Source organism: Rhinolophus sinicus, chromosome 8, assembly GCF_057876585.1.
Source record: "Rhinolophus sinicus isolate RSI-liver-muscle chromosome 8, RSI-T2T, whole genome shotgun sequence".
NCBI classification, from domain to species: domain Eukaryota; kingdom Metazoa; phylum Chordata; class Mammalia; order Chiroptera; family Rhinolophidae; genus Rhinolophus; species Rhinolophus sinicus.
In genome coordinates, this window is record NC_142508.1 from 38,564,057 (window position 1) to 38,575,960 (window position 11,904).

General features: G+C 44.5%; 1 pseudogene; it reads right to left on the bottom strand.

Annotated features, from left to right (window-relative positions):
• Positions 1-3,745: 3,745 nt before the first annotated feature.
• LOC141567722 (DNA replication complex GINS protein PSF2 pseudogene) lies at positions 3,746-4,686 on the bottom strand (annotated as a pseudogene).
• Between the last annotated feature and the right edge of the window lie 7,218 nt (positions 4,687-11,904).

Genomic DNA, 11,904 nt, shown 5'->3' on the forward strand with positions numbered 1-11,904 from the left:
CCGCCTGCGTCTGCCCAGCCTGTCTTGCTCATCCCTGCTTCTTGCATCGTCCTCCTATCCTGGGCAAGGGGAACTGCCCCACTTTTTTCTGGGGCTGGCACTTCCTTCTTGTCCTTCAATCCCTAAAAACCTGCTCCACCAAACATCCATCCTGTTATTCCTGCTTCCTGTGTTTCTCATTCATTCATACATGTCTGCATTCATTCATTCATTCATTCATTCATTCATTCATTCATTCGGCAACTCCTACAGAGTGCCTATGCAATGCCAGGCACTGTTCCAGGCACTGGGAATACCATCATGAACAAAAAATGAGAATGTATTGTGGTGGGATGAATAATGGCCCCCTAATGATGTTCTCGTCCTAATCCCCAAACCGGTGAATATATGACCTCACATGACAAGAGGGACTTTGCAGATGTGATCAAGTTAAGGATGTTGAGATGGGGACATTACCCTGGGTTATCTGGGTGACCAATGTAACCACAGTGTCCTTATAAGTGAAAGAGGGAGGCAGGAGGATCAGAGTTAGAGAAGGAGAAATGGTGATGGACACAGACGGTCAGAGCTAGAGAGATTTGAAGGTGGTCCACTGCTGGTTTCGGAGATGAAGGGAGGGGTCATGAACCAAGGAATGCAGGTGGCCCCTAGAAGCTAGAAAAAGCCAGAAAATGGATTGTCCCCTGAAGCTTCCAGAAAGAACCAGCCCTGCCAACACCTTGATTTTAACCCTGTAAAAAGCACTCTGGACTTCTGATCTCCAGAACTGTAAGATAATAAATTTGTGTTGTTTTAAACCGCTACCTCTGTGGTCATTTGTTACAGCAGCCATAGGAAACTTATAGGAAAGATGACAAGCAGCTAAAAACCACATCAATGGCAAGGAGTGACAAGTACTAGGAAGAAGACTTAAAGTCAAGCGAAGGGGCTAAAAGTGAACCAGGGGGTTTTAAGTGGGTGGTCAGGGTGGGCCTCTTGGAGGAGGTGACAGCTTGCAGAGGGCTGAAGGAGGTGAAGGAGTGAGCTGGGTGGAGATGGGGGAAGTGGGTTGCAGACAGTGCTCTGTGCTGGGAGCATACCTGGTGTGATGAAGGAACCTGGAGGTGGTCAGCATGGTTGGAAAAGAGGTTATGACAGGGGAGCTGATGGTCCGTCCATACAGCACATTTGTGTCCGTTAGAAAAAGACCCCTCCACCATGAGCGGCTGGTGGTAAGCGTGAGTGGCCGACAGCCAGCGTGAGTGCCGGCAGGACGAGTGAGCTGCTGTGTGCTGCTATGAACAGCTGACCTACGATTGACGACCACCTGCCTCAGTGTGGGGGAGCGCAAGGCTCATAACACCAGCATGGGCCAGGGAGCTGTGTCCTACACAACTAGACTGAGAAACAACGGCTTGAAACAGATTCAGGGTAGGGGGGAGGCGCAAAAAAGGGTGGGGGAGAAAAAGACCCCTCCTTTCTCAAATGAACTTTTAAAAATATGAGTACAGTATCAAACAGCCTTAATAATGAATGGAATGTGGCTATCCCACAGGGAGCGCTTTCAAGATAAACATGTCAGTATAGTGTCATGGGGGAAACTAAGGCAGGGCAGGGACTAGGAGACCAGCAGTGGGCGTTGAGTTGAAATGCAACTTTAAACTGAGGTGGTGACATCTGAGCAAACTCGGAGGAACTGAGAGAAGAAAAGACTCTAGAGGGGACAGCAAGGACCAAGGTTAGGAGATGGGACCGTGCCTCTCAGCCAGCAGAGTAGAAAGACAGTGGGAGCTGGATCGATCCAAGGCCACTTTTCCTCTGTGACCTGGGACTGATCCCTGATGTGGCAAGCTCTCTCCCAGCTCAGGGGAACCGACACACCTTGCCAACGTACAAGCACAATCAGGGACACTTTTGTCATTCCAAGAAACACAGTCATAGTTTTATTGTATTTGTCAAGCACTTACATAGCACTTACTCAGTGCCGGCACGGGGCCAAGAGATCTACACACTACTCAGTAGTTAATCCTCAGGATGACCTTATAAGGTCAGCACTTTATCTCCACTTTACAGATTATTATCCCCTCTATCCCCACTTTACAGATGGGGAAACTAAGGTACAGAGGGCTGACATCACTCACCCAGCTTGGATTTGAACCTGGCAGCCTGTGCTGTTGGCATCAACAGGGCTCGAGAAAAAAAGGTGTCTTTGAACATTTCCTAGTCCATTGTAAATGCTTAATCAACAGTGGCTTGAAGTCACCAGTTCTCATCCTGGCTTCCCACCACAATCCCCTGGACAGCTTTTAAAAGCCAATCCTCAGGCCAAGTAGTTGGAAGTTTGAGACGGGAAGAGGAGAATCCAAGTGTAACTATCTGTGTCCCTTGGCTGTTGGCCACCTCTGGAGGTGGCCACCCCCATCACCACCAGGGTCCCACAGCTTTTGGAACAAACCTGGAATTCACACCACAACCATTGAGCCCAGTGTTACTCAACCAGGGACAATTTTGTCCCCCTAGGGGACATTTGGCCATGTTTGGAGACATTGTTAATTGTTACAGCTGGGGGTAGGAGACAGTGCTGGGAACAGTGGGTCGAAACCAGGGTTGCTGGTCAACGTCCTACAGGGCACAGGACGGCCCCACAATGCCATTAGTACTGAGAAGCCCTGCCCTAGACACACTTCCAGTTTATGCGAAACACGGGCGAGAAGGGTCCAAGCTAAAGGAATCCACAAAGGAAGAGATGAATCAGAAGGGACATTCCATACAGGACAATATACCAGGATTTTCAATGCCTCAGCTTGAGGACCATAAGGGGAAAGGGCCACACAAGGGAGGCCTTTCTCAAAACGTATGAATTAAGATTTGTGCATTAACAGTAAGTACAAGTCACCCCATTAAAAAAATACAACTGTGAATGAACACGGAACTCTAGTTAATGATTTGCTTGTTGGAGGGTTTAGGGGTAAAGTGTACTGGTTTCTGCAGCTTGTTTTGAAATGCATCAAAAAACTCTATGCATGCTATGATATTGTGATCTATAATACGAAATATATATTTGGTCTTTATCCCTGCTTCTGGCACAGAACTCTTAAAACCCTTGGAATTTCCTGAGTAGTAAGAGTGATTAAATGTGTCTTTTGTTCATGACAAACCCTTTTAAACCACATTTGAGTTTATGTTAATGAGATGACTTTTGGGAAGCACCTAAGGGTGGGGGCTGGTTAATGAGGTGACCTTTGGGAAGCATCTAAAGGTGGGCAGCCAGCTACGTGATTAGAGGTTGGAATTTGAGGGGGGAGGAGGTGGAGGGCATTGATTCCGTCTTTATTGTGTATCAGGGCTTACATGATCAACACCAGTCAATATCACTAGCCATGCATCTGCCATCCTCTGTGAGCAACCTCAGTAAATTCTAAGTTTAGCCCAAGAGATCAGAATCAAGGGAAAAAAAGCCCTGGGCCACAGCACCACTCCTACTGTATCTCTGTTTTTTAAAAGCAATACCTAACGTCACTGAACATTCCGTGAAACATAGTAGTCCCATGCAGGAGACCTGAGGCTCTGCAAGGAAGAATTTGTTTGCCAAAAAGCCAAAGCTTTTCCTTTCCCCTATAAAAAAAAAAACAGCTGGCTCCTAGAGATAGACGTGGAATTAAAGGAAATTTCGAGGACTAAGCGCAAACCTGTTGCTTTCCAACAATGTTATGAATCCATTCCTTGCTTCATTACACGTTTTTCTTACATTCAAAAATGGTTCTAGAACTCCAGAACTGTGAGTACCTCTGTCACGCCCGGCAAGCCTCCTGCCAGCAGACACCAGGCCTTTACAGATCAAAGGTCTTTCTCTAGAAGTCGTGAGACCAGGCAATTTCAGAAGGTTGAAGGTATGTACGGAGTTTATACACGTGATTGAGCGCTGTGCGAGGAAAGCCCCGCTGGCATTGATCTCCATCAAGGCCCAGGTATCCATCCTGGCATGCATCTCCCTGCTGCCTTACAAAGCTGGCAGCAGACACCTAGAGTTTGGCTATGCAAGTGTCCCACACGTCCTTGTTCAGGGTCCAAATCTCATCTGCTTTCGGGATGTTGTCTGAAGCATGATTTAACAGGAGTTGGGTCAGTTCCATGTAGTAAGGGCCAGGCATAGGGGTAAAAGTTCACTCTTCCGCTCATGATCCCTAATCTCCAATTTATCCACATCCATCCACTCCGGGGGAAGCAACCTGACATTTCTGTCTTTGTTTCTGGTTAATCGCCAGCCACAGAGGCACTTCCACTGGTGAGCCAGTTAAAGGGCCCCAGGTTCCACCGCCCCGCCCCCCACCATGAGGTAGATCTTTTTCAGACTGAAGTTCAAACTGAAGTCACCAGCTCCTTCTCAACCAGAAACTCCACCTCGGCCGTGTCCATTGCGACGCAAGCGGATGGTCCAAGACTCGCCGCCGCCGCTGGCCCCTCAGCGTCCCCGAGGAGGTGCTGCGACCGCAGCTTTCGCGCCACCTAGAGGGTTGGAATTCTCAGTCTCACCCTCGACCTCCAGGGAGGGGACAGGAACTGGAAAATGAGTTCAATCACGAACGGCCGATGATTTTATCAATCAGGCCTGTGTAAGGAAGCTTCCATAAAAACCCAAAACGTGAGGTTCGGAGAGCTTCCAGGTGGGTGGTCACATGGAGATGTGGGGACAGTGGCGCTCAGAGAGGACATGGAAGCTCTGCGCCCTTTCCCCATGCCTGGGGCCCTTCCATCTGGATGTTCTCGAGATATGTCCTTTTATAACAAACCCGTGGTCTAGTAACATGTTTCTCTGAGTTCTGTGAGCTGCTCTAGCAAATTAACCCAACCCAAGAAAGGGATCCTTGGTACCTTCAAATCAGCTGGTCAGAAGAACAGGTGACAACCCAGACTTGCAATTGATGTTTGAAATGGGGGTGGGGGGCAGTCCTGTGGGACTGAGCTCTTAACCTGTGAGATCTAACGATCTCTCCAGGTAGATGGTGTCAGAATTGAGTTGAATTGTAGGACTCCCAGCTGGTGTTGGGAATTGCTTGGTGTGGGGAAAAAACATACCCACTACAATGTCTAAAATTTGAAAGCCCTAGTCTGGTGAGGAGGTGGAGCAATTGGAGCTCACCTATATGGCTGAAGGGGGCACAAAATGGTCCAGCCACTCTGGAAAAGTTTGTCTGCCTCTTACCAAGTTAACGCACGCTTGTATGACCCAGCAATCACACTCCTGGATATTTCACCAAGAGAAAAGAAAGCGAGCATAACGGGTCCATACCAAGACTTGTACACAACTGTTCACAGCTGCTTTATTTGTGATAACCAAATGCTAGAACGCACTCAAATGTCTGTGAACCGGGGAATGGGTCAGCAAACTGCAGCACATCCAGACTGTGGAACACTGCTCCACACTAAACAGGAAAGAGCCACGGAAGCACGCAGCTGCGTGGACGAACCTCAAAATAATTCTGCTTAGCAATGAAGCCAGACCAAAAATAGAACATTCGGTGTGATTCCATTTATAGGAAAGTCTAGAAAATGCAAACTAATCTACAGTGACAGAAAGCAGGTCGGTGGGTGCCTAGGGATGGGAGCACACGGTGGGGTAGGAAGGGAAAGGAAGGAGGAATTACAAAGGGGCACAGGAGACTTTTGGGGATGGCAAAATGTTCACTATTTAATTGTAGTGATGGTTTCACAGGGGTGCACATATGTCAAAACTTACCAAATTGAACAATTTCAAATATGTACAATGTATTATATGTTCATTTACAGCTCCATGAAGCTGTAAATAAATAAATGAAAACAAACTCATGAACTGTATGCTTTAAAATTTGTACCATAGGGGGCCGGCCCGGTGGCTCAGGCCATTCAAGCTCCTCCGTGCTTCTAACGCTGAAGACTGCCGGTTCGATTCCCACATGGGCCAGTGGGCTCTCAACCACAAGGTGGCCCATTCGTGGGCTGCACCCCCTGCAACTAACCACAGCAACAGGACCTGGAGCTGAGCTGCACCCTCCACAACTAAGACTGAAAGGACAACAACTTGACTTGGAAAAAGGCCTGGAAGTACACACTGTTCACCAATAAAGTCCTGTTCCCCTTCCCCAATAATAATAATAAAAATTTGTACCATATACTTTAAAAGGATGGGTTTTATTGTCTGGAATTATTTGGTTTTATGTAAATGGTACCTCAGTAAACCTGACTTGTGAAAATAAGATGGGTACAAACTTGCTGCCAGTAGACACATAAGGCCTAGAGATCTAATGCCAAGCACAGTGATTATAAGCAACAGTACTGTATTATAAACTTTAAAGTTGCTAAGAGACTAGATCTTAATTGTTCCTACCACGAAAGACAAATGATGATAACGTGATGTGATAGAAGAGTTAGCCAACCCCAGGCGGTTGCAATGTATTGCAATGTATAAATACATCACGTCAACGTGCTGTACACCTTAAACTTGCACAATGTTATGTGCCAATCACATCGCAATTTTTGAAAGTGAATGGATAGAACTCACCCTAGCCACCTCGTCATGGGGCTCTGCATTGGCATCCTTTAACATATCCTTTGAAGCAAACTAATAAATGAAAGTAAAGTTAAATGAAAGTAAAGTATTTCCCTGAGTTCTGTGAGTTGCCATAACAAATTATTAAACCTGAGGACCCGGTCGTGGGAATTCCTGATTTATAGCCAGTCAGTCAGAAGTACAGGTGACAACCTGGGACTTGTGATTGGTGTCTGAAGTAGGGACAGTCTTGGGGGACTGAGCCTGTGCGACTGAGACCTGTGGAAACTGCATTAACTCTGCTAACTCTGGGCAGTGTCAGATTGGAATTTTTGAACACCCAGATGGTGTCTAGAGATTTGGAGAATTGGTTTGTGGGCTGTGGGCGGGTGGGGCAGCCAAACCTAGTGTTTGGCTATAGAACAGTTGTGAGTAGAGCCCTAGGATTGGTCCAGGACCACTATCACTCAGGTGTCAGGTAGTCTGGATACTGACTCCTTCAGGGGGCAATCAGAAGATTATCTGGCGTCTGATATACCTCCAGGCATTGACAGAGGACTGGAACATGCAAATGTTTAATTTCCCAGGCTAGTTAAAACAAGAGCAGAATCATTTCCTCATCTGCAACCTACTTGATTTTAGTAATTGAGCCACTTGACTATAGTGACTCCATTTTATTTCTTCACTCTATTCCTCACCCTCATTCCCACATCTACTGCCCTCATCATCTCTCATCCACACTGTCCCGCCAGCCCCCAGTGCCACCTAGGGCTCTGGGGTCTGAGTGCTCAGGTCACCCTCCCTGTCTCATAGCTTCCCTTTCTCCTTACCACCAGCGGTGGGCTGAAGAATGTCCCCCAGTAGAATCCAGGTCTGAATCCCCAGGACCCCTGTTCTAAAATTTGTACACATTAGATTTTGATGTATAGAGTGATTTAGTGATGACACAAGTGTCAATCTTTTTGAAATAAGATTTTTATTATTTACATTTCCCGAGAGGCAAGGCGCTGCCAGGCCAGGCAGGACCACTGGGGGAACACCAGGTTTGGTCAGGAGGTGGGGAGGGCCAGCCAGGGCCTTTATTGGGCTTCTTGAGGGGAAGGCAAGTCAGAACAGGGTGAGTAGTTTCCGATCAGCTACTTTGTCTAATTCTGGGGTCTTTGGGCCAGAGGGGTAGTTTCTAGTCTCCAGGTACCTGGCCCTGGGATGATTTAGGGCAGGAGAAATATTGACTGGGTGTGTGAGAATGAGATAAAAGGGGTGGTTGGGGAATGGACTCAGGATTTGTTGGTTTGCATCTGAAAGGCTTGCTAGCTGGCAGGCTGTTGTCTTTAAGGGTTAGCTAGCCCTGGGAGGGGCAGTCTCTGCCTGGATGCTTGAGGCCCTCCAAAATGTCAAAACATCGTGAGATACAGAAAAATTTAAAAATGATTACTATGACTGAGAATGTGTTACCTCACGTGGCAAAAGGGACTTTGCAGACATGATTAAATTAAGGATCTTGAGCTGGGGAGAGGATCCTGGAATATCCAGGTGGATCCAATGGGACCTAAGGGTCTCCTATAGTAGGAGATATGATGGAAGAGAGATTGGACTCATTTCAGACTTCTGGCTTCCAGAACTAAGAGAATAGATGTGTGTGGTTTTAAGTCACATAGTTTTGGGCGATTTGTTGCAGCAGCCATAGGACACAATGCAGTCGTTGTATTGCAGAGTTGACTAAGAAGCAGGGAACCAGCGATGGGAACATGTTTGGGGTGGGGTAGACCCAGGTGAATTCTGATGCTCCCAGCCTCTGGCATCTGTGGCCCTGTCCCCTTACCTACTACCCCTCTGAGCTAGGGTCGAGGGACTCCAGTCCTGGAACCTAAAGAGAGACACAGTCCTAGTCTTGCCTCAGTTTCCCAAGATTATAGAGTCATTGGCAGAGCAGAGGGCAGGGTGTATGTGGCCCGTATACCCTCCTCAAACATGGAAAGGATGATAGTGCAAATGCCATCTTATATCTTGCTGTTTTATACATGATTTTAGGCACAAATAACCATTTACCATGATGCTTCCAGATCTTCGTTCAACATAACTTTTAATACCCGCCTAAGAGTATAATGGCTGCGTTATAATTTACTTCCTCAGTTCCCTGTTGTTGGACATTTGGTTCATATCCAAGTTTTCACTGGGATAATTATGTGTGTGCCCAGTGCCATTTCTGCATTCTGGTTCGGTTCCATCATTTCCAGAGCTGAGTCCCTGTCTGGTCAGAGGAAGAAATACTTCAGTCTGCAAATGATTTTCTTTGTGTGTACCCCCAAATCGCATCCATGTGGTGTAGAGAGAATCTACAGAAAAGCAAAAGACAAAAAGAAAAACCACTGGTGGTTCTGCCACCATTATTTGCTCTAGGTCTTTCTAATAACTTAAAAAATATGAATAGTTTTCTTCAGTTTCTTGTTGAGAGTACATTACACAGCACTTCTGCATCCTGCTTATTTTCACTTAATATTATAGCATAAAAACATTTTCCCTGTTACATTTTCAATGATTGCATGACATTCCCTAATGTCGCTATTCCATAATTTCAGAGCCTTTTCTCTAAAGCTTATTATTATAAATATATAAATTTTGCTACTATAAATATTTGTTATACCCGATTTTGTTTTTTTCTTTTACTGTTACAAATAACTCAATAGAGAAAAATCTTTGTGCATAAACTTTTGTGCAGATCTTACATTATTTCCTTTAAACAGTCCCGGAAGTAGAATTCCTGGATACGAGTATCAAGTCAGTTTTTAGGTTAAAATGAGTGTTAAAATAACTTCCACTCATTCACAATAAGCATAGTACGACAGGGTTGGGCTCATCACATCCTCACGATTACTGAATTTCATCATTGTATTAGAGCATTGTGAAAAGAAGGTCAGTGAAAAGTTGAATCTCATTTTTATTTATATATTCATTAACTGAGTCAATAGATATTTATTGAGCACCTGCTACATGGCCAGCACTGTTCTAGACACTGGAGATGAAGCAATGGACAAGAATAGACAGAAACTCTCAACCTTGGGAAGCTCACGTTCTAGTGGGCGAGGGGACAGGAGATGGACAATAAACAAGTAAATAAATATGCTGAACAGATCATTTAATGACATGTCCTATTAAGAGATTTAATAATGAAGATAAGTGTTTTCCCACAACTCTTAATCAACTGTAGTTCTGTCTTGGGACTCATGTGTTCATATCCTTTGCTCCTTTTTTATCGGTATAGTAGTGCTGCATTTTCTACTTCTTTACCCATTTATTGCATCTATGGTAGGAATAATAGTAGTAGCATGTATTGAACATCTGTTCTGTGACAAATATTGTACTAAATGCTCTACTCTCTTTGATCTCAGGCAATTTTGCCCAGTAGGTAGTATTGTCATTTCATAGATGTATAAATTGAGGGTCAGACAGGTTAAGTAACTTGCCCAAAGTCACACAGCCTTAATTGCCTAACTGGGATTCAAATGCCCAGGTTCTTAACCACCAGACAACTCTGTTTCTAAAAAGCCTGAGACATTAATTAGTTATCTTATGTGATAATTTGCTTCCTTGGCAATGCCAGTTTTTAAAGTTTGTATTAGACTCCAGTGTATGAGTATATATGCATATATGAGAATACATTTCACAAGCAGACAGCTTGATGTATTGATTTCAAATGGACACACCAATTATCCAGCACCCAGATTTAAAAACAAAACAAAACCTGGTGCTTATGCTCTGCACATTCCCCCTCAAGTTACCACGACCATGACTTCTCAACTCTGGTAATCACATTTTAACTGCCAGCTCTGAATTCCTAAAAGGCGTACTTATGAAATGCCTTTGTGAAACCCACAGAGGTTTATTAGCACGCCCACTCCTCGTTTCCCTTTATACTAAAGGTCTAATAAAACCCACGGCTTTTCAGTCTCTGCATTCAAGGAGTGCAGACTCTTTGTCTCACTTAAACTGATAGCAGTTGTGCAGACATGCAAGCACAAAGCCGGAAGGTGACATGGGGACAACTGGATGGATGCATAAAGGGCAGCAAGGTCACAGGGAACAGAGCAATATGGTCCCCTAGGGGCTGTGAGGAATGTCATCAGCCAGTGGGGAACATTTCAGCGCCCGCTTTGAAAGCTAAGTCTAGTGTCACAAAGGGGGCTAGATGATATTAGTTATTTTACTCCCATGTGAGATTGGTCTCATATTGCAGCAGGCAGCCTCCAAAACATCCCCAATAATCCCCACAGCCTAATGTTCACATCTTTGTGTAGTCTCTTATACAATTAAATTAAATTTAACTAATTAAATCGGGGCTGCCATATTGGACAGTGCAGGACGAGGACACTAACAAGCGTACTTAATGGTCACCTGACACTCTAGGCATAGGCAGGCAAATTTTTGTCTGTGAACGACCAGATAAATATTTTAGGCTTTGCAGCCATATGGTCTATGTCATAACAATTCACCTCTGCTGCGGTGGTGCAGAAAGAGCTACAGAAAACATATAAATGAATGGGCATGACTGTGTTCCAATAAAACTTTATTTATAAAAATGGCAGCAGTCTGGATTTATGTAGCAGAAGGCAACATGCCAATTCCTACTCTAGGGGAATGTTTGACCTACTATTTTGTACTTCCTTTGACTTACTTTTTTCTTAATTAAGGGTCCGCACTCTCGAAAGCCAGGTGTTGACTTGTTTAAACTCAATTAATTGAAATGACTGTTTTTCAAGTACAAAGACAGTCCCAAAAGTTATTGCCCAAAGGTCATTAGCTGTTTCTGTCTCTAACTCCATCATCTCATTCTGGACTTCTCTCTTTCACTGACTATATATATCTATCCATTAGTCTCTCATGTCCTCCCTTGAGCAAGTCTGTCATTCTTTTGAGTCTCTCATTAATGTGTTACGTCAATCTTTGTCATGTGCTTACTATATGTTACTATATGGGTTGTGTTTTTAACTGCTTTTTGACAATTATACTTTTGGTGATACCTTCTGAAATAATGTTTAAATGCATAAAAGAAAATGTGTAGGATAATGAAACCAAAACACAGTTATCAAAATATTTAAAAGATGCATTTTTGATATAATATATATACTTCTTTATTAACATTAAACAAGAATTAGCATTAGCAGCAGGTCTAGTGACTAAGGTAATTTCAAAGTGGTGAGGAGGGTGAACAATATTTCAAATATCTGCAACTACTGTGACATGATTTGGAAATATCTGTGATTCCTAGCGCTGGAAGAATAGACTCCAGAATAAACAGTCACAGGTATTGCTAATGCTATTGTGGTTTGTTACCCACGTTATATCTGTAATTGTATGAGTGAGCCACTGCTGTGTAACAAACCACCGCAAAACTTGATGGC